Here is a 24,441-nt window from a genome sequence, read left to right on the forward strand (position 1 = left end):
TAACCAGAGTTGTATAGAGCTGCAACATTACCTCGCTGTTGCATTCAGTCCCATGACTAATGAAAGCCAACACACCATGCTGCTTCTTAACAATTGCATTATCTTGCATGACAACCTTGAGGGATCTTTGGACATGGACCTGAAGATCCATCTGTTCCTCCACACTGCTAAGAATCCAATCCAAGAAGCATCCTGCTAAATCTCATATGCACCCTCTATAAAACTTCCACGTCAAGGTAAAAGAACCCTCAGAGGCAAATCATCATAATATGATCAAATTCACTCTGAAGTTTGGCAAGGAGAAGCTGAAGTCAGATATATCAGTATTACAGTGGAGTAAAGGGAATTACAGAGGCATGAGAGGGGAGTTGGCCAGAACTGATTGGAAAAGAACACTGGCAGGGATGATGGCAGAGCAGCAATGGCTGGAATTTCTGGAAGCAATTTGGAAGACACAGGATATATACATGCCAAAGAGGAAAAAGTATTCTGAAGGAAAAATGACGTAACTGTGGCTGACAAGAGAACAAAGATTAGTGGAAGTTAAAGGATTGGGAAGCATTTAAAAAGCAATAGAAGACAAAGAAAAAATACAAAACTAAGCTAGCCAATATTATTAAAGTTTTAAAAATATTTTAAATATTAAAATAATAATATAAAAGTTTCTTCAGATACATGAAGTGTAAAAGAGAGGTGAGAGTGGAGGGGGTGACAAGGAAATCGTGGATGAACTGAACAAGTATTTTGCATCAGTCTTCACTATGGAAGACACTAGCAGTACGGTGGAAGTTCCAGGTGTCAGGGGTCATGAAGTGTGTGAAGTTACCATACCTACAGAGAAGGTTCTTGGGGAAACTGAAAGGTCTGAAGGTAGAGAAGTCACCTGGACCAGATGGTGTACACCCCAGAGTTCTGAATGAGGTGGCTGAAAAGTTCATGAATTGACAATAGACAACAGACAGTAGGTGCAGGAGGAGGCCATTCAGTCCTTCTAGCCAGCACCGCCATTCACTGTGATCATGGCTGATCATACACAATCATTACCCCGTTCCTGCCTTCTCCCCATATCCCTTGACCCCGCTATCTATAAGAGCTCTATCTAACTCTCTCTTGAATGCATCCAGAGACTTGGCCTCCACTGCCTTCTAGGGCAGAGCATGAAGGCATTAGTAATGATCTTTTAAGGATCACTAGATTCTGAAATGGTTCTAGAAGACTGGAAAATTGTAGATGTCCCTCTACCATTCAAGAAGGGAGAGAGGCAGAAGAAAGAAACTATCGGCGAGTTAGTCTGACCTCAGTGGCTGGGAAGATATTGGAGTCAATAATTGAGGATGAGATCTCAAGGTATTTGGAGGCACCTGATAAAATAGGTCATAGTCAGCATGGTTTCCTCAAGGAGAAATCTTGTCTGATAAATCTGTTAGAATTCTTTGAAGAAATAACAAGCAGGATAGACAAAGGAGAATTGGTTGATGTTATATACTTGGATTTTCAGAAGGCCTTTGACAAGGTGCCACACATGAGGCTGCTTAACAAGCTATGGGCCCATGGTATTACAGGAATAAAGCAGTGGTTGATTGGCAGGAGGCAAAGAATGGGAATATAGGGAACCTTTTCTGGCTGCCTGCCTTTGACTAGTGGTGTTCCACAAGAGTCTATGATGAGGCCAATTCTTTTTATGTTATATGTCAATGATTTGGATGATGGAATTGATGGCTTTGTTGTAAAGTTTGCAGACGATATGAAAATAGGTGGAGGTTCAGGTAGTTTTGATGAAATAGAGAGGCTACAGAAGAACTTAGACAGAAAAGGAGAATGGACAAAGAAATAGCAGATGGAATACAATGTTGGGAAATGTATGGTCATGCACTTTGTTAGAAGAAATGAAAGAGTTGACTATTTTCTAAGTGGAGAGAAAATACAAAAAAACTGAGTTGCAAAGTGACTTGAGAGTCCTTGTGCAGGATTCTCTAAAGGTTAATTTGCAGGTTGAGTCTGTGGTGAGGAAAGCAAATGGTATGTTGGCATTCATTTCAAGAGGGCTAGAATATAAAAGCAAGGATGTAATGTCAAGACTTTATAAAGCACTGGTGAGGCCTCATTGGAGTATTGTGTGAAGTTTTGGGCCCCTTACCTTAGAAAGGATGTGCTGAAACTGGAGAGGATTCAAAAGAAGTTCATGAGGAGTGTTTGATGGCTTTGGACCTGTTTTCTCTAGAATTCAAAAGAATGAAGGGTGACCTCATTGAAATCCTTCAGTGGTGAAAGGCTTGATAGATTGTTTGTGGAGAGGATGTCTCCTATGGTGGGAGAGTCTAAGACCAGAGGACATGGTCTCAGAATAGCAGAGCTGAGGAGGAATTTCTTTAGCCAGAGAGTGGTGAATCTGTGGAATTCTTTGCCACAGGAGTTGTGGAGGCCAAGTCTTTATGTATATTTAAGGCAGAGGTTGACAGAATCTTGATTGGTCAGGGCATGAGAGGAAAATTGTATCAGCCATGGTGAAATGGCAGAGCAGACTCGATGTTCCAAGTGTCCTAATTCTGCTCCTTTGTCTTATGATCTTACGGTCTACCTTTCCTATAGAATAGGAAATAGAATATTGAATAGAACAGAATACAATATTCCAAGTATAATGTTGGTGAGGAGGGATAGTTGACACCCAGGGTGATCTTGGTTTTCAGCTTCCCTGCGCACTGACCTGAGGGTCTTCATTCCCCCCACAGTTTTGTTTCCCACACAGCCTTGTGTAACAACTACCGGTGTGGTTTCACCACACATCCATGGGAAGTGATGGTCCCAAATAATGAGAAAATGAAATTCCAAATAATAAACAGCAGGAATGAATGATTCTCTCTGGGTGTCTCGCTGCACACAATCCAATATTTGTTTTCCTAACCAGCTATGTCAAATTCCCACACTTACTTTTCCACATTTTAAATCAAGGAATGTACAAGCAGCACCAATTGCAATTCTAGGATCATTTTTGCAGTTTCTTGCATAATTATGTATTCAATCATGTTTGATTTATTTAGAGATACAGTGTGGAACAGGCTCTTCAACCAACGAGCCACACGACCCACCAACATACCCATTTAACCCCAGCCTAACGACAGGACCTATTAAGCTAATAACGAGTACACCTTTGGACTGTGGGAGGAAACCGGAGCACCTGGAGGAAACCCATGTTATGCAGGGAGAACATATAAACTCCTCGTCAATGGTGCCAGAATTGACCTCTGAAACCTGTAACAGCATCACACTAACCACTACGCTACTGTGACGCCCTTCATATCTGAAAAATGATTTTGCTTTTTCATTTGGCAAGGTTTGCATCCTCTTGCAACATTATTTTTTGAATGTTTTTTAAAAGTTATCTTTCCTCGTCAAGAATTTGATCAGCAATCTGAAAGAGGTTTATGTAGGAACTGCCAGATTATGAATGGCACATTTGACCTCAGCCAACATTAATATCCTACAACCACATTTACAACCAGTTCAGAAACGGGAGGCATGTTTAGTCATAGAACAATATAGTACAAACAGACACATCACACCACTAGTCCACGCCAACCAACATGCCTCTTCCAAGCTAGTTCCTCTTGCCAAAATTTGAGCCCGGAACCATCTAAACCTTTCCTCTCCATGTTCCTGTCCAACTGTATTTTCAATGTTGTTATTGTGCTTGCCTCAACCACTTCCTCTGGCAGCTCGTTCCTTGTACTGATCACCGTCTCTGTGGTAAAAGTTTCCCCTCAGCTCTCTTTTAAATCTTCCACTTCTCACTTTGAATCCACCGAATGTCCTCTAGTTTTAGACTCCCCTACCCCAGCAGCTTTTCACCTCATCCATGCTCCTCATGATTTTATAAATCCTCAGCCTCCTTCGCTCTATGGAAGAAAGTCCTAGCCTGTCCAGTCTCTCTTCATAATCTAAGCCCTCCAATCCCAGTAACATTCTCACAGAGCCTTTCTGCACCCTCTCCAGTTTAATGCCATCCTTCCTATAGCAGGGCGACCAGAACTGTACACAGTACTCCAACTGTGACCTTACCAATGTCTCCCAAGATGTCTTCTAGTTTCTTGTGTGTCTAAGTACCAAAAATAATGGTCACAGAGATTCTACACCTGCAGGAAATTATTATTGTAACTACCATATTATAAAAATTGTTATTTACCTATCTCAGTCAGTTCCTCTGGCAGCTCATTCCACACACATACCACCGTTTGGTGGATAGCAGAGTGGAGATATGACTCTACCAAAGGAGGTTTGAGGTTCTTCTTCCCTCCACTTCCTTGCAGGTCACTCTCAGGCAAGGTGTAGCACCTGCTTAGACCACCCCCCCCCCCCACTTCCTACCCCGATCAGGGTCACGTGAAGCCATGGGAGGTGGTGGACAGTCGTATGAGCAGCCGGTGCACATCACAAGCGCTGGTTATGTGGCCATTGACACCAGGCAGTCAATCTCTGAAGAGTGTTGATAACGGCAAGAGCCACCCATCTTGCAAAGACACTGCCCAGAAGAGGGCAATGGCAAACCACTTCCGCAGAAAAAATTCTCAAGAATAATCATGGTCATGGAAAGACCATGACTGCCCATGTCATTCGACACAGCACAAAATGATGATGATGATAATAATCCTTTGTGTAAAACATTTGACCCTCAAGTTCCTAAGTCTTTTCCCCTCATCCTAAAACTATTTCCTCTAATTCTTTATTCCCCAACCCTTGGAAACAGACCGAGTGATTCCACCTTATCTCTGCCCTCTCATGATTTATCCACAGGGTTTGAAGGATTAAAGACTGAGTCAGTCCAATCTCTTTGGCTGAAGAAATTTCTCCTCACCTCTCTTCTATAGGGACGTCTTTCTATTCTGAGGCTGCACTCTTTGGTCCTAGACATTCCCACTATTGAAACCATCCTCTCCACATCCGCTCATTCTTTCAATATTCGATAGTTTTCAATGAGATCCTCCTTCATTCCTCTAAGCTCCAGCGAGTACAAGACTGGAGCCATCAAGCGTTACTCAGACACGTGGGGGTGTAAACTCAACCTGCGTCATCATGAGCACCGGGCTCCACACCATCAAGGATGTTATCAAAAGGCGATGACTTAAAAAGGTGACATGCATCATTAAGGACCCCCATCACCCAGGACTGCCCTTTTCTCATTGCTACCATCAACGAGGAGGCACAGGAGCCTGAAGATACACACTCAATGTTTTTAGGAACAGCTTCTTCCCCTCCGCCATCAGACTTAGTGAAAATTAAAACCATGTACCTTACCTCAATATTTTGCTCTCTGCACGACTTATTTTATAACTTTTTTATATATTGCACTCTACTGCTGCCACAAAACAACACATTTCACAACATATCTCAGAGATAATAAACTTGATTCTGATTCTATAAGACCATAGGAGCAGAAACAGTCCGTTCAGCCCATAAATTCCACTTTGCCATAAAATCCTGACTGATTTATTGTCCCTGTTAACTCCATTCTCCCGCTGTCTCCCCATAACCTTTGATACTCTTACTAATCAAGAACCTATCAAACTCTGCTTGAAATATACTCAATGTCTCCACAGCCATCTGTGCCAATGAATTCCATAGATTCACCACCCTCAGTCTGAAGATATCCCTCCTTATCTCCATTGTAAAGGAACATTTTTCCATCCTGATTCTGAACTGTATTGCACAGAAACAGGCCACGAAGAAAATTAGCTATCTGAGGGTTAAAAAAAAAACTTAGGCCTCTGAAGTTTCTACGCCTCCAGAGAACAGTCTCACACTGATTCAAAGATCAAAAACTTCAAAGTAAACTTATTAACAAAGCACTGATATGTCTCCATATACAGAACTGAGATTCATTTTCCTGCAGGCATTCACTGTAAATGTAAAGAAACAACAGAATGATTGAAAGGCCATACACAACATACAGACCAATGTGAAAAAGACAACAAAATGTACAAATACCAAAAGAAAAAATAGAAATCGTAATTAATAAATAAGTAATAACTATTGAGAATATGAGATGAAGAATCGTCAAAAGTTGGTTGTGGGAACAGTTTGGTTTTGGACTGAGTGAAGTTATCCCCCCTAGTTCAGGAGCCTGTTGGTTGAGGGGTAATAACTGTTCCTGAACATGGTGGTGTGAGTCCTGAGGCTCTTGTACCTTCTTCCTGATGGCAGCAGCGAGAAGAGAGCAAGGCTGGGTGGTGTGGGTCCTGCACCTGCTGGGAGCAGTCATACACTAATTCAGAACAATTTAGTTCAAAAGTGGAAAGTGTGGGATGATTGCAGTAGTCTGACTGACATTCATTCACCTCTGTTTGATTCCAGTCCAGTCATACTGACAGATGGAACTCCCTCCTCCCGACGAGAAGTGAAAGATCAGAAGTGATTTTTTTTGGACTGTTTAAAGGCATGTCCTAGTGGGAATGGAATTCACAGTACACAGTGTCCCTAGTATTAGTCTTGGTAAAAGCCCAAAAAATAAAACAAATGTAAAATTATAGTAATTCTGTGTTAACTCAGCCGGAAACCATTAGAGCTGCAGGATATTTCAAAAAAATACAATGGCATATTTTAGTGTAGGCAATGTGCACTATTAATTTTGTTCTGATAACACTAACAGCAAAACATATTAAATAAGGCAATACACATGCTATGAAAAGGTAGTTTGGAGTTTTAAATATTTTATTTAGCAATACAGCGCGAAGTAGGCCCTTCTGGCCCTGTGAGGCCCACTGCCCAGCAACCAACGGCAACCTCCGATTTAACCCTACCCTGATCACGGGGTGACCAAATAACCCGCCCAGTACATCTTTGGACTGTGGGAGGAAACCGGAGCACGCAGAGGAAACCCCACGCATTCCACGGGGAAGGACATAGAAAAAAGCTTTAAACATCTGTGAGATTAAAAATAAAAGGATCTGGTGCTTTCCCGGTGATGTGACAAATAAACTCTTCTCGGGCTTCCAGCCAGGTACAGGTAATTGTAAACAAGAACAAGGAAGCCTCTCCTTCTCTTCACGCACTGATTCAAAGTGACAAATATTGCAGTGAACTTCCTCCTTGTAGAGTTAAGTGAAAGAGGATCTGGTGCTTTTGAGAAGGTGAGGCTTCTTTGTTCTTGGTTATTATCAATACCCGCACCCAGCTAGAGCTTATTTGTCTCTGAGATAATTATCTCTCCCAGCTGCTCAAGGCCACTGTTAGGTGGAATTACACCGATGCATTGGATTGGTGCCTTTCTCTGCAGTGTACCTGTAATCCTCCTGTGCAAACGTAGTTCGTTTAGTTCAGCCATTCACCTCTACAGGAGCACAGGCCACTCACTGACTGCAGCTCGCCAGAATTCTTTGCTCTTTTTCAAGTTGTCCCCAGGTGTAGCCCGTCTTCTTGGTGTCAGCTTCAAAGCAGCATTGCCAGGTGTTCTTTAGTCTGCCTTTCTTTTCCAAAGGATCTCCACCAAAGAGATCTCTGCAGAGATTACTACACCTGGTTTATTGCTGCTCCCTTTGACGGAGGAAATTATAATGAAAACACGTAACACAGCTTCTACCCCTCCAACATCAGATTTTTGAATGGTCCAAGAACACATAAACTCACCTACCTTCCCCATTTCCTAATTTCACCCATCACTTTATGGTTTATACCCCTTTCCCTCCCTCCACCTTCTGATTCTGGCTTCCTCCCCCTTCCCTTCCAGTCCTGATGAAGGCCCTTGGCTGAAATGTCAACTCTTGTTTCATATTCTTAGATGCTGCCTGATCTGCTGAGTTCCTCCAGCATTTTGAGTATGTTACACCACTGCACTATTCCTTTATTATCCACTACTTCTTTACTCTTCTAATTTATATTCATAGAATCATAGAGCACAGCACAGAAACAGGCCCTTCAGCCCATCTAAACCAAACTATTACTCTGCCTAACACGAGGAAATCTGCAGATGCTGAAAATTCAAGCCTAAAACGTCAACTGCTTCTCCCTATAGATGCTGCCTGGCCTGCTGCGTTCCACCAGCATTTTGTGTGTGTTACTATTACTCTGCCTAGTCCCATCGACCTGTACCTGGACCATACCCCTCCCATCTATGTACTTATCCAAATTTCTCTTAGATCTTAATCAAAGCTCAACACTCTAAGTAAATTTTATTATCAGAGTACATAATTGTCACCACATATCACCTTGAGATTTGTTTTCTGTGGGCATAATCAGCAAATCTATAGAATGGTAACTGTAAACAGGATCAATGAAAGATCAACCAGAGTGCAGAAGACAACAAGCTGTGCAAATGCAAATATAAATAAACAGCAATAAGTAGCAAGAACATGAAGTAACAAGATAAAGAGTCTTTAAAGTGAGTTCGTTGGTTGGAGAACATCTCAATGAATGGGCAAGTGAGTGTAATTATCTCCATTTGTTCAAGAGCCTGATGGTTGAGGGGTAGTAACTGTTCTTGAACCTGTGGTGTGAGTCCTGAGGCACCTGTACCTTCTTCCTGATGGCAGTAGTAAGAAAAAGCATTGCCTGGGTGGTGAGGATCTTTGGTGGTGGGTGCTGATCTCCTATGGCACGTAGATGTACTCAATAGTTGCGAGGGCTCTACCTGTGATATACTGCACTGAATCCACTATCTTTCATAGGATTTTCCATTCAAAGGCATTGGTGTTTCCATACCAGGCCGTGATGCAGAGTCAATACACTGTCCACTATACATCTATAGAAGTTTGTCAAAGTTTTTTCATGACACGTCAATTCTCTGCAGATTCTTAAGGAGAATGTATACCCACCACTTGTGCTGGCAGCTCATTCCGCACTCTCACTACCCTCCAAGTGAAGAGGTTCCCCCTCATGTTCCCCTTAAACGTGTTACCTTTCACCCTTAATCTAGTCTCACACAATCACATTGGGAAAACCCTGCTTGCTTTTACCCTATCTATACCTCTCGTAATTTTATATATCCCATCATTTTCCTGAGCTCTAGGGAATAATATCATAACCTATTCAACTTTTCCCTGTAACTCAGGTCTTCACGTCCCAGCAACATTCTTGTAACTTTTCTCTGCACTCTTTCAATCTTATTGACATCTTTCCTGTAGTTAGGTGATCAGAACTTGACACAATACTCCAAATTAGGTGTCACAAACATCTTATACAACGTAACATCTTAACTCTGGTACTGCAGCCACTAAACAACAAATTTTACATCATATAAGTCAGTGAGAATAAAACTGATTCTGATTCTGAATTTTTGGGACTGTTCTGAAATTATACGGCAGACCAAACTCTAATATTCCTTTCATCTAATCTTCTTAAAAGCATAGTTTAAGAACAAGAGGTTGTGATGATAAAAAGAAATGAAAATCCTTGGGCAACATAAGGCATCAATTTAAAAAATGATGACTGACAAGTGATCAGTTCAGATGAAGGTTACAGGACCTGAAGAGTTCACTGTTTCTCAGGCACAGATGCTGCACGACCTGCCAATGTTTCCAGCATCTTCTGTTTCTGTTACAGTGATCCATAGCTCAATGCCACCAACTGCTATTCAATTGCAAGTTCAATGATATTTGAAACATTATTGATTAAAGTCAATATTTCACATGACTATAAGCCCTTCATTCCCGTGAATGGCCAGCAATTTGTGTGCAGATTTTTGATTTCTATCATCTTTTTCTTAAACTTGTTGCCACCGTTGGGGCATAGGCTGCCAACAGCAGCTGGCCAGAGTCCTCTGCTCTGGGCCAGTCTTTCAGGTTGAGCCCAGATGAAACTCAACTTTGAAGGTCGCTCCTCTCCCAGGGGTGAGGTCTTTGGATCTTCTGTTAGCATTTCAGGGTTTTCACAGGAACAGGTTGCTAGCCCCATACCCAACCCTCCTCCTTTCACAGCCAGGTTTGGGACTGTCCATGATGGAGTAAATTCTGTATAAAATAAATGCCACTCACAAAAGACAGAAGGCAGCATAGTCATCCCTGAAGGACTCTTTTGATACCCAGCTTACTTTACACAAGACTGGACAAAGTCACATCTTTGGTGAAAGCTTTACTCTTGTGAAAAGAGCAATCTGTTCCTGTACTCCACCCAAAAATAACAGCAGATAAACCACAGTCACTGTGATTCTGTGCTCTCTATGACTTCCTTGGGGAATAAAAAGTGTTTCATTCTTAAGGGACAAGCACAATATTTAATTGGAAGTGTTTCAACTTATCCTCCCCATTGTCCATGTGAGTATTCCAAGAATTAGTGAGATTTTGTGCACGCTATCAACACAGAGTTTAGTTCCTTCTTTAAAAATGTTTTTTCTTGAATTTGCCTCAAGCAGTTTTTCCATAGTATTTATCTTTAAATGAGAGAAAATTATATCTTTGGAGGAATAAAGGGATTATAATTAGACAGACAGAGAGTCAGCTAGCAAATTAAGCACCTCTTTGTGCAGGATTGAAAGAGGCTGCAGAGGCCTGCAGACCCAGTTAGTCCCATCACAAGCACAGACCTACACACCATCCAGGACATCTTCAAATGGCGATACCTCATCCATCAGTAAGGACCCGCACCATCCAGGACCTGCCCTCTTCTCTTTGTTACCAGGAGCAGGAGCCCGTAGACACACACTCAGCATACTTCCACTCTGCCATCAGATTTCTGCACGCTATTTTTTGAGCTATTTAATAATTTGTTGATTTATTGATTGATGCTTGTAACTTATAGTTTTCATGCCTTGCACTGTAATGCTGCCACATAACAACACATTTCATGACAGTTTCACACAGATGCAGTCGACCCCGGGTGGTGAAGAGGGAAGAGGTGGGAAAACAAATGTGGCTTTGCTTATACAAGGAAATCTGCAGATGCTGGAAATTCAAACAACAACATACACAAAATGCTGGTAGAACACAGCAGGCCAGGCAGCATCTATAGAGAGAAGCGCTGTCGACGTTTTGGGCCGAGACCCTTCGTCAGGACACCATTGACATGCAATGCTTATAATTGCATAGAAAAGTAAAACAGGGAAAGGGAAGGAGTATACACTCAGTGGCATTAGCCACTTTATTATGTTCACTTGTACACCTGCCTGTTAATGTAAATACCTAACCAGCCAATAAGGTGGCAGCAACTCAATGCGTAAAAGGATGCAGACATGGTCAAGAGGTTCAGACCAAACATCAGAATGGGGAAGAAATGTGATCTAAGTAACTTTGACCACAGTGCCAGACGGGGTAGTTTGATTTTCTCAGAAACATCTGATCTCCTGGGACTTTCACACACAGCAGTCTCGAGAATGGTGTGAAAAGCAAAAAGCAAACAGTATGCGGCAGTTCTGTGGGTGAAAATGCCTTGCTAATGGGAGAGGTCAGAGGAGAACGGCCAAATTGATTCAAGCTGACAGAAAGGCGACAGCAACTCAAACAACAGCGGTGTGCAGCAGCTCATATCCGAGTGCAGAACACATCAAACCTGGGAGTGGATGGGCTACAGCAGCAGAAGATCACACTAGATTATCAAGCTGGAACATAAGAGATTATGCAGATGCTGGAAATCCAGAATAATGCACACAAAATGCTGGAGGAACTCAGCCAGCGTCTATGGAAAGGAATAAACTGTCAACATTTCGGGCAGAGACCCTTCATCATCTCCATAGATGCTGCCTAACCTGCTGAGTTCCTCCAGCATTCTGTGTGTGTTGTCAAACTGGACCTTGGATAGAATCAAGGCAAGAAAATTTCCCTTCAACTCCAGCTGAGTTTGTTTTCCACAAAGCCTGTTAGAAATTTCTCAATAAATACAAAATTAAGTTTTGTTTAATGTTTAACATTTAATGTCATTTCCAGTACACGAGTGCAAAGGGGAATGACATAATTGTTACTCTGGATCTGATGAAGCACAAAAACAACACAATAAGATAACAAACACAATAAATATAAATGCATAAGATAATTTATATACATAGGTTAAACGTATGTCCATAAAGTGACTGAAAGGAAATGATAAAGCCACTTCAGTCCCAGTAACGATCCCTGTGAAAGTTAAAAATTGTTGGAATTCCTATCATTGTCTGCGGCTTTGCTCTGAAATATTTTTGGATGTTGGTCAGGGCCAACAGCACCCAAGAAACTTCAGAAGAATGTAAGCTGCGCTCACTTTGCCACATGTTGTGTTGGAGACCAGATGTGTCAGAATGTGCCCTTTAAAAGCAGATACACAAAACACTGACAACTTTTATACCAGTGCCAATATAACTTTGTGGTTGATTGTAACCAAACTTAATTTTGCCAGACCTGTTACAAATACTAATGAAACATGCTTTTTATTCAGTCTGCAGACTGTGGCATTTAGCATAGAGCTTCTGAAAGTGTGGACATTCTAGTCAGGGAACTACTTTATTTATTTAGAGACACAGCACGTAATAAGCCCTTCCCGATGAGCCTGCATCACCCAATTACACCCCTACGCTTCTCATTTTGCACTTATGAGGCTAAGCACAGCTCCAATGCCATATTCAGGTTTGCTGACGACAGCATTGTCATTGGCCGAATCAAAGGTGGTGAAGAATCGGCATGTTGGAGGGAGTTTGGAAACCTGGCTGAGTGGTGCCACAATAACGACCTCTCATTCAATGTAAACAAGACCAAGGAACTATTATACACTTCAGGAGGAGGAAACCAGAGGTCCATGAGCCAGTCCTCATCGGAGGTGAAGAGGGTCAGCAACTTTAAACTTTTTTGGTGTTATTATTTCAGAAGACCAGTCCCGGGCTTAACAAAGAAGACACAGCAGCACCTCTACTTTCTTAGAAGTCTGTAAAAATTTGGCAAGACATCGAAAACCTTGACAAACTTCTCTAGAGGTGTGGTGGAGTGTATATTGACTGGCTGCAACACAGCCTGGTACGGAAACATCAATGCACATGAATCGAAAAACTTACGAAAAAGTAGTGGCTACGCCCCAGTCCATCGTGGGTAAAGTCCTCCTCACCACTGAGCACATCTACACAGAGTGCCGTCGCAGGAAACCAGCGTCCATCATCAGGGACCCCTACTACACAGGCCATGATCTCTTCTCACTGCTGCCATCAGGAAGAAGGTAAAGGAGCCTCAGGACTCACACCACCAGATTCAGAAACAGTTATTACCCCTTAACCATCAGGCTTTCAAACTAGAGGGGATAACTTCACTGATCTGATCCCACAACATATGGACTTACTTTCAAGGACTATTCATCTCCTGTTCTCAAAATTTATTGCTTATTTATTTATTATTTTTGCCTTCTTTCGTTTCTTTGGATTTATTGTGAATACCTGCAAGAACGTGAATCTCAGGGTTCTAAATGGCAACATATATGTTCTTTGATAATAAATCTACTTTGAACTTTGATGTAACCAATTAACCTACCAACCTATCAATCTTTGGAATGTGGGAGGAAACCAGAGCGCCAGGAAGAAACCCACACGGTCACGGAGAGAAAAAAAACTCCTTACGGACAGGGGTGGGAATTGAACCCCAGACACTGATGCTCTAAGTTATTGTGCAAAACATAATGTTACCATGCCATACTCGATAATTGCTCTTTTTAAATGTATTCAGCCTTTATGGCCTGTGAGAGTGTGATGGTGAGCTGTCTTAGCACACGTCAGTCCTGGTGAAGTCAAGCTCATCGCTGTTCTGGGATTAGAACGCTGAAGGATGGACCCACTAGACTGCCAGCGGGAATGAAGGTATGATTAATTGATAGAAGGAAATACTCATCAATTTGCAAAAGAAAATCTGAATCAAAATCAGAAACAGAATTAATATCACTGGCATACTGTATGTCATGAAACATGCTGTTCTGTAGCAAGATGCCTCCCACCATAGTAAATTTTGATTTCTTTCAGGTCCTTGGTGAATGAAAGACTAGTTTTAAATTCCTGCCTTCCTAATGAGTCCAGGAGGACATCTGGCAGCAAGGAGATCACCCGGGAGCAGGAACAGATCCCAGAAGGATGGGGGAGGAGAGGGAGGAGGAATAGAGAAGGGAGTAGCCACAATTGTTTCCTATAGTGGAAGAGTCTGGGACCAGAGGGCACAGCCTCAGAACCAAAGAATGTCCCTTCAGAACAGAGAGGAGGAGGAATTTCTTTAGCCAGGGAATGGTGAATCTGTGCAATTCACTGCCACAGGCGGCTGTGGAAGCCAAGTCATTGGGTATTTTTAAAGCAGAGGTTGATAAGTTCTTGATTAGTCCGGGCATCAGAGGTTACAAAGAGAAGACAAGGGAATGGGGTTAAGAGGATAATAAATCCGTTCTTAGTCAAAAAAAAATTTCTTTCAGTCTCAAACACAAGGAAATCTGCAGATGCTGGAAATTCAAACAACACACACAAAATGCTGGTGGAACACAGCAGGCCAGGCAGCATCTACAGGGAGAAGCACTGTCGACATTTTGGGCCGAGACCCTTAGTCAGGACTAACTGAAAGGAAAGATAGTAAGAGATTTGAAAGTAGTGGGGGGAGGGGGAAATACGAAATGATAGGAGAAGACCGGAGGGGGTGGGATGAAGCTAAGAGCTGGAAAGGTGATTGGCAAAAGTGATACAGAGCTGGAGAAGGGAAAGGATCATGGGACGGGAGGCCTAGGGAGAAAGAAAGGGTGGGGGGAGCACCAGAGGGAGATGGAGAACAGGCAAACAATTAAATATGTCAAGGATGGGGTAAGAAGGGGAGGAGGGGCATTAACGGAAGTTAGAGAAGTCAATGTTCATGCCATCAGGTTGGAGGCTACCCAGCCGGTATATAAGGTGTTGTTCCTCCAACCTGAGTTTGGATTCATTTTGACAACAGAGGAGGCCATGGATAGACATATCAGAATGGGAATGGGACGTGGAATTAAAATGTGTGGCCACTGGGAGATCCTGCTTTCTCTGGCAGACCGAACGTAGGTGTTCAGCGAAACAGTCTCCCAGTCTGAGTCGGGTCTCACCAATATATAAAAGGCCACACCGGGAGCACCGGAAGCAGTATACCACACCAGCCAACTCACAGGTGAAGTGTCACCTCACCTGGAAGGACTGTCTGGGGCCCTGAATGTTGGTGAGGGAGGAAGTGTAAGGGCAGGTGTAGCACTTGTTCTGTTTACAAGGATAAGTGCCAGGAGTGAGATAGGTGGAAGGGATGGTGGGGGGACGAGTGGACAAGGGAGTCACGTAGGAAGCGATCCCTGCGAAAAGCAGACAAAGGGGGGGAGGGCAAAATGTGTTTGGTAGTGGGATCCCGTTGGAGGTGGCAGAAGTTATGGAGAATTATATGTTGGACCTGGAGACTGGTGGGGTAATAGGTAAGGACAAAGGGAACCCTATCCCGAGTGGGGTGGCGGGTGGATGGGGTGAGGGCAGATGTGAGGGAAATGGGAGAGATGCGTTTGAGAGCAGAGTTGATAGTGGACGAAGGGAAGCCCCTTTGTTTAAAAAAGGAAGACATCTCCTTCGTCCTGGAATGAAAAGCCTCATCCTGAGAGCAGATGCGGCTTTCAGTCTTATAGTTTTGTATATATTCTGTGTTTTTCACCCGATCCTCCTTGTTTTTTTATTTGCGGGGAGGGTGATTTGGGGGTCAAGGTGTCTGTTCTGTTTTTGTTTTTTTGTGTGGTGGGGAGGGTGATTTGGGGGTCAAGGTGTCTGTTCCGTTTTTGTTTTTTTGTGTGGTGGGGAGAGTGATTTGGGGGTCAAGGTGTCTGTTCTGTTTTTGTTTTTTTGTGTGGTGGGGAGGGTGATTTGGGGGTCAAGGTGTCTGTTCCGTTTTTGTTTTTTTTGTGTGGGGGGGAGGATTTGGGGGTTGAAGTGCCTGTTCCATTTTTGTGTGGTGGGGAGGGTGATTTGGGGGTCAAGGTGCTTGTTCCGTTTTTGTTTTTTTGTTTGGGGGGAGGGTTTGGGGGGAGGGTTTGGGGGTCGAAGTGCCTGTTCCGTTTTTGTGTGGTGGGGAGGGTGATTTGGGGGTCAATGTGCCTGTTCCGTTTTTGTTTTTTTGTTTGGGGGGAGGGTTTGGGGGTCGAAGTGCCTGTTCCGTTTTTGATTGGTTTTTTTGTGCTGGGAGGGAGGGGGGCTTTGGGGGTTAATGATCATGCTGCCTTTCTTTGCTTTCTTGGTTTCCTGGCTACCCGGAGAAGAAGAATTTCAAGTTGTAAACTTAGATAATAAATGAACCTTTGAAATCAGCCATAATGGAATGGCGGAGCAGACTCGATGGGCTGAATGGCCTAATTCTGCTCCTATGTCTTATGGTCTTAATGTACCCTGTGGCTAAAGATCTCTCATCAATCCACCCTCCTATTACCCCTTAATATGGGCATCAACACACTGATGTTATCGTGAAGCAGGCACTCCAGTGACTGTACACTCAAAGCTTTAGAAACAGCCGTCAGATTTCTGAACCCATCAATGTGCATCATTATACCTGTCCTTGCACTATTTAATTAGACTCAGATTCAGATATAATTATTTGTCACATGACCATGAAAACGTACAGTGGAATGCTTAGTTTGAGTCGCCTGTAAGGACTGTGTACGTTCTCCCTGTGACTGCATGGGTTTCCGGGGTGCTCCAGTTTCCTGCCACGTTACAGAGACCTCTGGTTGGTAGGTTAATTGGTCTTTATAAATTGCCCTGTGATTAGGCTGGGGTAAATCGGGGGGTTGCTGGGAGGCCGAAGGGTCTGTTCTACACTGTATAAATAAATAACAATCTCCACAACCCCGGGATGTTCTGGAGGCAGCCCACAAGTGTCACCACATACTCTGGCGCCAACATAGCGTGCCCACAGCATACTCATACACACACACATGCACTCACACGCACTCACACGCACTCACACACACTCACACGCACTCACACACACTCACTCACACTCACACGCACTCACACACACACACATACACACACACTCGCACATATATACACCCACATATACACACACAACACACACACTCACACTTTCATACGAAGTAGCGTACAAACTTGCTTACAGAGGACGCTGGATTTGAACTCGGAACTCCAACATCTCGAGATGTAATAACGCTGCGCTAACCACTGGCCTATTTGCATTGTACTGCCGCCACATAACAACAAATGGCGTGACATATGCCAGCGATAACAAACCTGATTCCGATTCTGACTCTCAGCACTGACAACGTTCCAGTAGCACACACAAAACGCTGGAGGAACTCAGCTGACCAGGCAGCATCTATGGAAAAAAGTAAACAGTCAATGTTCTTGCCATTTTATATATATATCTTAGTGTAATTTATATTTTTTATTATATACTGCTGCTGCAGTACATTATATATATCTCTGATCCTGTGCATTGGCCCCTCCATACCAGATGACGATGCAACCTGTTAGAAATTTGCAAGAGTCTTTAATGACATACCAAGTCTCCTCATACTCCTAATGAAATAGAGCCACTGTCGTGCCTTCTTTATAATTGTATCAACAAGTTGGGCCCAGGTTAGATCTTCTGAGATAAAGAAAAGCGTAAAACGCTAATGTGCTTCTTCCCTGCACAGATGCTGCCGAATCTGCTGAGTGTTCCCAGTATTCTCTGGTTTCTGGTGAGGATACTTCCGTTCAACACGGGGTTAATCTTCAGTCGCTCCAGGGTCTGGGAGATATTGTCCTGGGTTCCAGCACTTCTGTCCCATTGTTTGTCCATAATAATAATAATAATAATAGTTTCCAGGGCAACTCTTTAACACCCACTTTAAACCCACTTTCTAATTTACTGAATCAGATGAAAATTGGGTATCAAATCAGATACAACCAAATGAATTATACCTTGGCATGCCTTCTTTACATGGACAATTTGAAGTTATACTCCCCTTCATCAGTAAAGTTAAAGCAATTAGTTCAAATAGTAGAACTGTTTTCTAAAGATATAAGCATGAACTTGTACTGGATAAATGCAGAACGTTAAACATAAAGAACTATTCAATGGAGTTAATAGAATACTAAATAGAGCAGCAGGATACAATACAGCCGATGGATAAATATGAAACATATAAGTATCTGGGATAACAGCAAAGAAAATAAATCATAGTGTGAAAAAAGGGAAAACTTTTGATGCAATTTACTTCAAAGCTCAAGAAAATCTGCCAAACAGATCTCAACAGCAAAGTATAACAAAGGCAACAAACACTTTCGCTATACCTATAGTAACATATTCCTTAGGCATAACATCTTAGTCTGGAACCAACCTGGAAAACCTACAAAGAAAAATAAGAACTGAAATGACAAATTTTAGAAAAGATGTGTACACTCGACTTATCAGCACGGGCTCCACATCAATGGAGACGGGCAACCTGTCCAAGTTGGATGAGGAGATGAGTAGGAACTTCTTTAGCTTGAGGGTGGTGAATCTGTGGAATTCATTGCCACAGGCAGCTGTGGAGACCAAGTCATTGAGTGCATTTAAAACAGAGGTAGATAGGTTCTTGATTAGTCAGGGCAGCAAAAGTTACGGAGAGAAGGCAGGAGAATGAGGTTGAGAGGGATAATAAATCAGCCATGATGGAATGGTCTTGATGGGCCATGCGACCTAACTCTGCTCTTATGGTCTGAAGGTCTAAATGATTTTAATGGTCTTATGGTCTTATGATTTCATGTTTTAGTGGATTTTATCGTTCTATGTACAAAGTCTTGACCCAAAGGTTGGACTTCTCCATGTTATGCAGAGTCTCGATGGTACCCCAGAACTCCATGTTAAGGCACAGAATGAATTCAATGTGGTGACTCACAAACACAAGAGAACCTGCAGATGCTAGAAATGCTGAGCGACACACACAAAACGCTGGAGGAGCTCAGCAGGTCAGGCAGCAGCCATAGAGATGGAAACAAACAGTGGTGATGAGAGGCCTCGGGCTGAAACATCAACTGTTTATTCACCTCCACAGATGCTGCCTGATTTGCTGAGTTCCTCCAGCATTTTGTCCCGTGCAGTGTCCTTTCTTTTGCAAGATTGCTGGGCAATGAATGAGCACTGGTGTTGTCCTGTAACCCAGTACTAGTGGTTCCACTGACCTGGGTTCAGCCCTGATCTTGGATGCCATCCGTGTGGAATTTGCATCTTCTCCTTGTGACCCTGCGAGCTTCCTCTGGGTGCTCAGATTTCCCCCCACAGAGGTATAAAGGATGGTAGGGCACCTCCACTGCGAGTGTAAGCGATTCAGGGGGAAGTAGACGGGCTTAGGGAGAGAATAAAATCCGTGTAGGTGTGCACTAAAGGCAGTAGGGACCACTTCCATGCCATACCTCCCAGCAGGGGTTTCCAACCTGGGGTCCGAGGACCCCTCAGTTCATGGGAGGCATCCATGGCATAAAAAAGGTTGGAGACCCCTGTCTCCCTGGGACCTTCTTAGTCTGGAGTGAAAAGATTTATTGTTTTGTGGTGCACCGGGCAGCAACCTTGCTGTTTCTTTTGCATTTGTCTGGTTTTTATGAGGCCAAGTTGCCAGCTTGATGCTCAACCCAGCACAGCATGCAAGCGTGCAAGGAGCCCACCGGATTCGAACCTGGGACCACCTGCCTTGAAGACCAGTGCGGATGCCACTACACCGCCGGCTGGCTTAGAGTGAAAAGATCAGTGCAGTTTGAGCTTTTAACAATGAATATAAAAGAGATTTTCAGGACCATCATTATGGTTAATAATTTTTTTAAGTCAGTTTCAGGGCATTTGATCTTTCAAACTTAGTGCGTAAGAAAGCCAATGCATGTCTCAAAATCTGCTTCACACTCAGATGAATGCATTTCAGCTTCCTAACTACCAAGCAAACAGTTTGTAATTGAGAACAGTGAAGGAGTTTTCCTGTTCTACTTGAAGGGAATTGTCATGTTGTCATTCCTGGTTGCCCGTACAGTCCCCTCTCTTCCTTCCTATCGGAGTAGATGACAGGCTAACGTAGGTAGAGTGGAGGGAATAAATTTGTAAACTCAGCGCTGTAATTCACAGTACGCTGCGTGGGTGGTGCGGACAAATGAGACCCAGATGTGTAACTGAGTTGACTTTCCCAGCGATGTTTCAGCAATATGATCTCAATTAGGGGTCAAACCTGCATGGAGCCCATTGTAACAACTGTATATTAAAAACACAGGCGCAAAATGCCCAAGGTCTTATTAAATGGAAACTGGCAGAAATGAGTAATTGCGTTCGATGCAAATATAGGAGTCGAAATCTTTCATTTCTTGTTCACTGGGGAGAACTAGTCTGAGATGAGCTAACCCAGATTTGTCGAAACCACCACATAATTTCCAAATGTTTCCGTCGAATGGAAGCCATTATGTGAAATCGGCGCCAGACTTTAAAATAAATTTGAACTAAAAGTGCTGTAATTTAAGTTTATGAAATTTTATACCAAAAACAGTCAGATACAAATAATCGAGATCATTAAATATTATTGACTTAGGGTAAAATTTCCTTTAACGCTGATTCAGCCGGCTGTACAGTTAAATACACGGTTACTGTAGTTGTAAGTCGAAGAAACTGTTATATGTTTGATCACTGAAGTATTTATTTCAAAAATAGGAACATTAGTCACACCAAATATTCCAAAACAAGGCAATTCTGACGCTAGAGATAAGTTGCAGTTCGGAAAGCAGATCGCTTGGCACTTTCTTTGGCGTGGATTTAACTGAAGCCTGCAAGAGGGTTATTAGTCATGGCCAGTGGCCAGTCTCTGGCCCCCAGGGATGCATTAGAAGATTTGTAAAATTAATTATACCTGCATTTTTTTAAATAGACTCTCGAATAACAACCAGGATCTTGGTGAGTGAAGAGACACGAGATTGTGGGAACCATCAGTCAGACTGCTGGAGCATTTAACGATAAAATATGGTGTTGTCTTAGTATGAGAACATTATTTTGTGTTTATACGTATTGCACACCATGTACTGATAAAATCTATTCAAAAGCTTAAGTCTACAGATGCTGGAAATCTAAAGCAAATGCAGAAAATGATGAACAGACACATAAGGTCAGGAGGCATCTATCGAGAGAGAAACAGCATTTCAGATGATGGCCTTTCACTTACCAATATTAATTTTGATCCTGCAGCCCACAGGATGTCGCCGATAATCACCGGCACTGTCCCAATCCATCTCCGAGGCGCTATCTGACCTGATGAGTTCCAATGTTGGACTGTTTACTATATACATCCTATTCACTCATTCCTTCTTCCTTCAAGATCTTAAAATGCTTTTTTTTTGTTGTTAATGACTGTTCTTTCAAAGTGTGGTATTGAAATAAAGATTTGTACCTGAAGTTTAGAGACTCAAGTTCAAGTTTATTGTCATCTGACTGTACATATACACAACCAAATGAGACAATGCTCTTCCAGACCACAGTGCACTCACAAAACACATAGCACACACAGCATAAAAGACAAAATATTACCACCAATAAATCAATAAATATAATTCAAAATGCACAAGAAAAATAAATCTCAGGGCTGTATATGGTGACGTATACAAGACCATAAAACACAAGAGCAGAAATAGGCCATTCAGCCCATTGTGTTTGCTTCACCAGTCCATCATGGCTGTACCCAGATCCCACTCAACCCCATACACCTGCCATCTCACCAGATCCTTTAATGCCCTGACCAATCAGGAAACAATCAACTTCCACCTTAAATATACCCATGGACTTGGCCTCCACTGCAGTCTGTGGCAGAGCATTTCACAGATTTACCACTATCTGGCTGAAAAAAAAATCCTCCTTACCTCCGTTCTAAACAGTTGCCCCTCAATTTTGAGGCTATGCCCTCTAGTTCTGGATACCCCTATCGCAGAAAACGTCCTCTCCATGTCCACCCTACTTAGTGTTTTCAAATTCTGGGAGGTTTCATTGAGACCCCTCACTACATTCTTCTAAATTCCAGTGATTACAGGCCCAAAGCTGCCAAACACTCCTCAAGTGTTAACCCCTTCATTCCCAGAATTATCCTCGTGAACCTCCTCTAGACTCTTTCCAATGAGAACATATCCTTGCTGAGATATGGGGCCCAAAACTGTTGACAAAACTCCAAGTGTGGCCTGACTAGTGTCTTATAAAGGCATTATCTCCTTGTTTTTATATTCTATTCCCCTTGAAATAAATGTCAACATGGCATTTGCCTCTTTACCACAGACTCAAGCTGTAAATAAATCTTCTGGGTCTTGCACAAAGACTCCCAAGTTCCTCTGCACTTCTGAAGTTTGAATCTTCTCCCCATTTAGATTATAGTCTGCACTATTGTTCCTTCTCCCAAAATGCATGATCATACATTTCCCAACACTGTACTCCATCTGCCACTTTTTTGCCCATTCTTCCAATTTTTCTAAGTCCTGCTGGAATCACATTGCTTCCTCAGCACCACCTACCCCTCCACCTGTCATTGTATCATCTGCAAACTTTGCCACAAAGCCATGAATTCCACTATCTAAATCATCGACAAACAATATGCGACTAGCAGTCCCGATACTGACCCCTGAGAAACACCACTGGCAGCCAACCAGAGAAGGCTCTTAAATCACTCCCAACAGCTCTAGTAAACCTGCCCACAAGAATATTGGCCCTCTTGCATTCAAGTGCAAACTCATCCCTTTTGTACAGGTCACTCCTGCCCAGAAGAGGTCCCAATGATCCAAAAATCTGAATCCCTGCCTCCTGCTCCAAATCTTCAGCCGTGCATTTATCTGCCACCTCATTCTGTTCCTATCCTCACTGTTGCGTGGCACAAGCAGTAATCCCCAGATGACTACCTTTGAGGTCCTGCTTCTCAGAAATACTTCCTGTATTTTGTTTTCAGGACCTCCCCCTTTTTACTACCTATGTCACTGGTACCAATATGTACCACGACTTCTGGCTGTTCACCCTCCCTTTCTAAGATATTGTGGACACATTCAGAAACATCACAGGCTCTGGCACCTTGGAGGCAAACTACCATCCAAGTTTCTTTTTCATGTCCACAGAACCCCATAACCATAGAGTCCCCTATTACAGCCACCATCCTCTTCCTTTCCCTACCCTTCTAGACCACAGGGCCAGACTCAGTGCCAGAGGCACAGCCGCTGTTTTTTCCCTCAGATAGGTCATTTCCCCACAACAGTACTCAAATAAAGTACTTATTGTTGAGGTGGATATCTACAGGGGTGCTCTCCGCTATCTGATGTTCTCCCTTCCCTCTCCTGACAGTCACCCATTTATCTGTCTCCTGTAGCCTTGGGGTGACTACTCTCTGTAGCTCCTGTTTATCACCTCTTCACTTTCGCTAACAAGCCAAAGGTCATCAAGCTGCAGCTCCAGTTCCGTGTTCCCTAACACGGTCTCTAAGGAGCTGCATCTCGGTAAACCTGGAGCAGATGTGACCGGTGGTCTCCCAGAAATCCCAAATCTGACACCCAGAACAGTATACTGACCCTGTAGACATGCCCCCTACTCTCTCAAGATTTAAATAAGAAATAATGAATGAACTTACCTACTTTGCCTCCGCCAGTTCTTGCTGAAGCCCTGTTGAGCCAAAGCCTTGCCATTCTGTCAGATCACTCTTATGACCCATGATGACCTCTCCGCTAGACGTTACCCCTCTTTTATGGAGTCTGGGTTTTTAAAGCTCACGCTGGACCTGCACAGGAATGTTTCTACTGCATCTGTACTGTACTCCAATCAATGACTCCTGTTCTTGAAAGTTCTTCACTGGACTTGTGCAGGATTGCTTCCACCGTGTCTGCATTGTACTCGGTCAACAACTCCCGCAGAAAAATCTTCCCACCTTTTAAAGAGCTGCACCGAAACGCTCCTACTGCATCTGTGCCGTACTCCAATCAAAGTACAATTATTTATTTGATAATAAATTTACTTTGAACTTTGAATCAAGAACCTTCAAAGCCTGCTCAAGTGGATGTTTTTGTCTTCCAGGAGGAATCATTGCAAGCTATTCTCTAAAAACAAGGCATTTTAGACGATAACACATAGGAGCAGAATTTGATCATATCTGAATGATGTTCCCTCTCAGCCCCACTCTCCTGTCTTCTCCCCATTACCTTGGATGGCCTGACTAATCAAGAAGCTCCACTTTAAATATGCCTAATGACTTATTTATTTTTATTTATTTTATTCAGAGATACAGCGTGGAACAGGCCTTTCCAGCCCTTTGAGCCCAGCAACCCCTGATTTAATCACAGGACTATTTACAATGACCAATTAACCCACCAACCTTTGGACTGTGAGAGGAAGCTGGAAACTTGGCCTCCACAGCCATCTGTGGCAATGAAATCCACAGATTCTGTACCTTCTGACCAGAGGAATTCCCTCTTACCTTTGTTCAAATGGACATCCCTCAGTTCTGAGGCTGTGCCCTCTGGTCCAAAACTCACCTGCTAATGGCCACATCTCTCCACCTCCTCTGTATCTAAGCCTTACAGTAACA

The 24,441-nt window shown here is 43.0% G+C and overlaps 1 long non-coding RNA gene across 3 annotated transcripts; it reads left to right on the forward strand.

The window, feature by feature from the left end:
- The first annotated feature begins 209 nt into the window (after positions 1-209).
- LOC132405964 (uncharacterized) lies at positions 210-21,293 on the forward strand. 3 transcript variants are annotated; one of them, XR_009516016.1, is made up of 4 exons: positions 210-236; positions 3,039-3,331; positions 6,346-13,726; positions 20,773-21,293. It is a non-coding gene; the product is annotated as an uncharacterized LOC132405964 (long non-coding RNA). The 3 variants fall into 3 exon arrangements; XR_009516015.1 differs by having other exon boundaries at positions 3,039-13,726; XR_009516017.1 differs by lacking the exon at positions 3,039-3,331.
- Positions 21,294-24,441: the final 3,148 nt, after the last annotated feature.

The sequence above is a fragment of the Hypanus sabinus genome, chromosome 16 (assembly GCF_030144855.1).
Source record: "Hypanus sabinus isolate sHypSab1 chromosome 16, sHypSab1.hap1, whole genome shotgun sequence".
In the NCBI taxonomy this organism is placed as follows: Eukaryota; Metazoa; Chordata; class Chondrichthyes; order Myliobatiformes; family Dasyatidae; genus Hypanus; species Hypanus sabinus.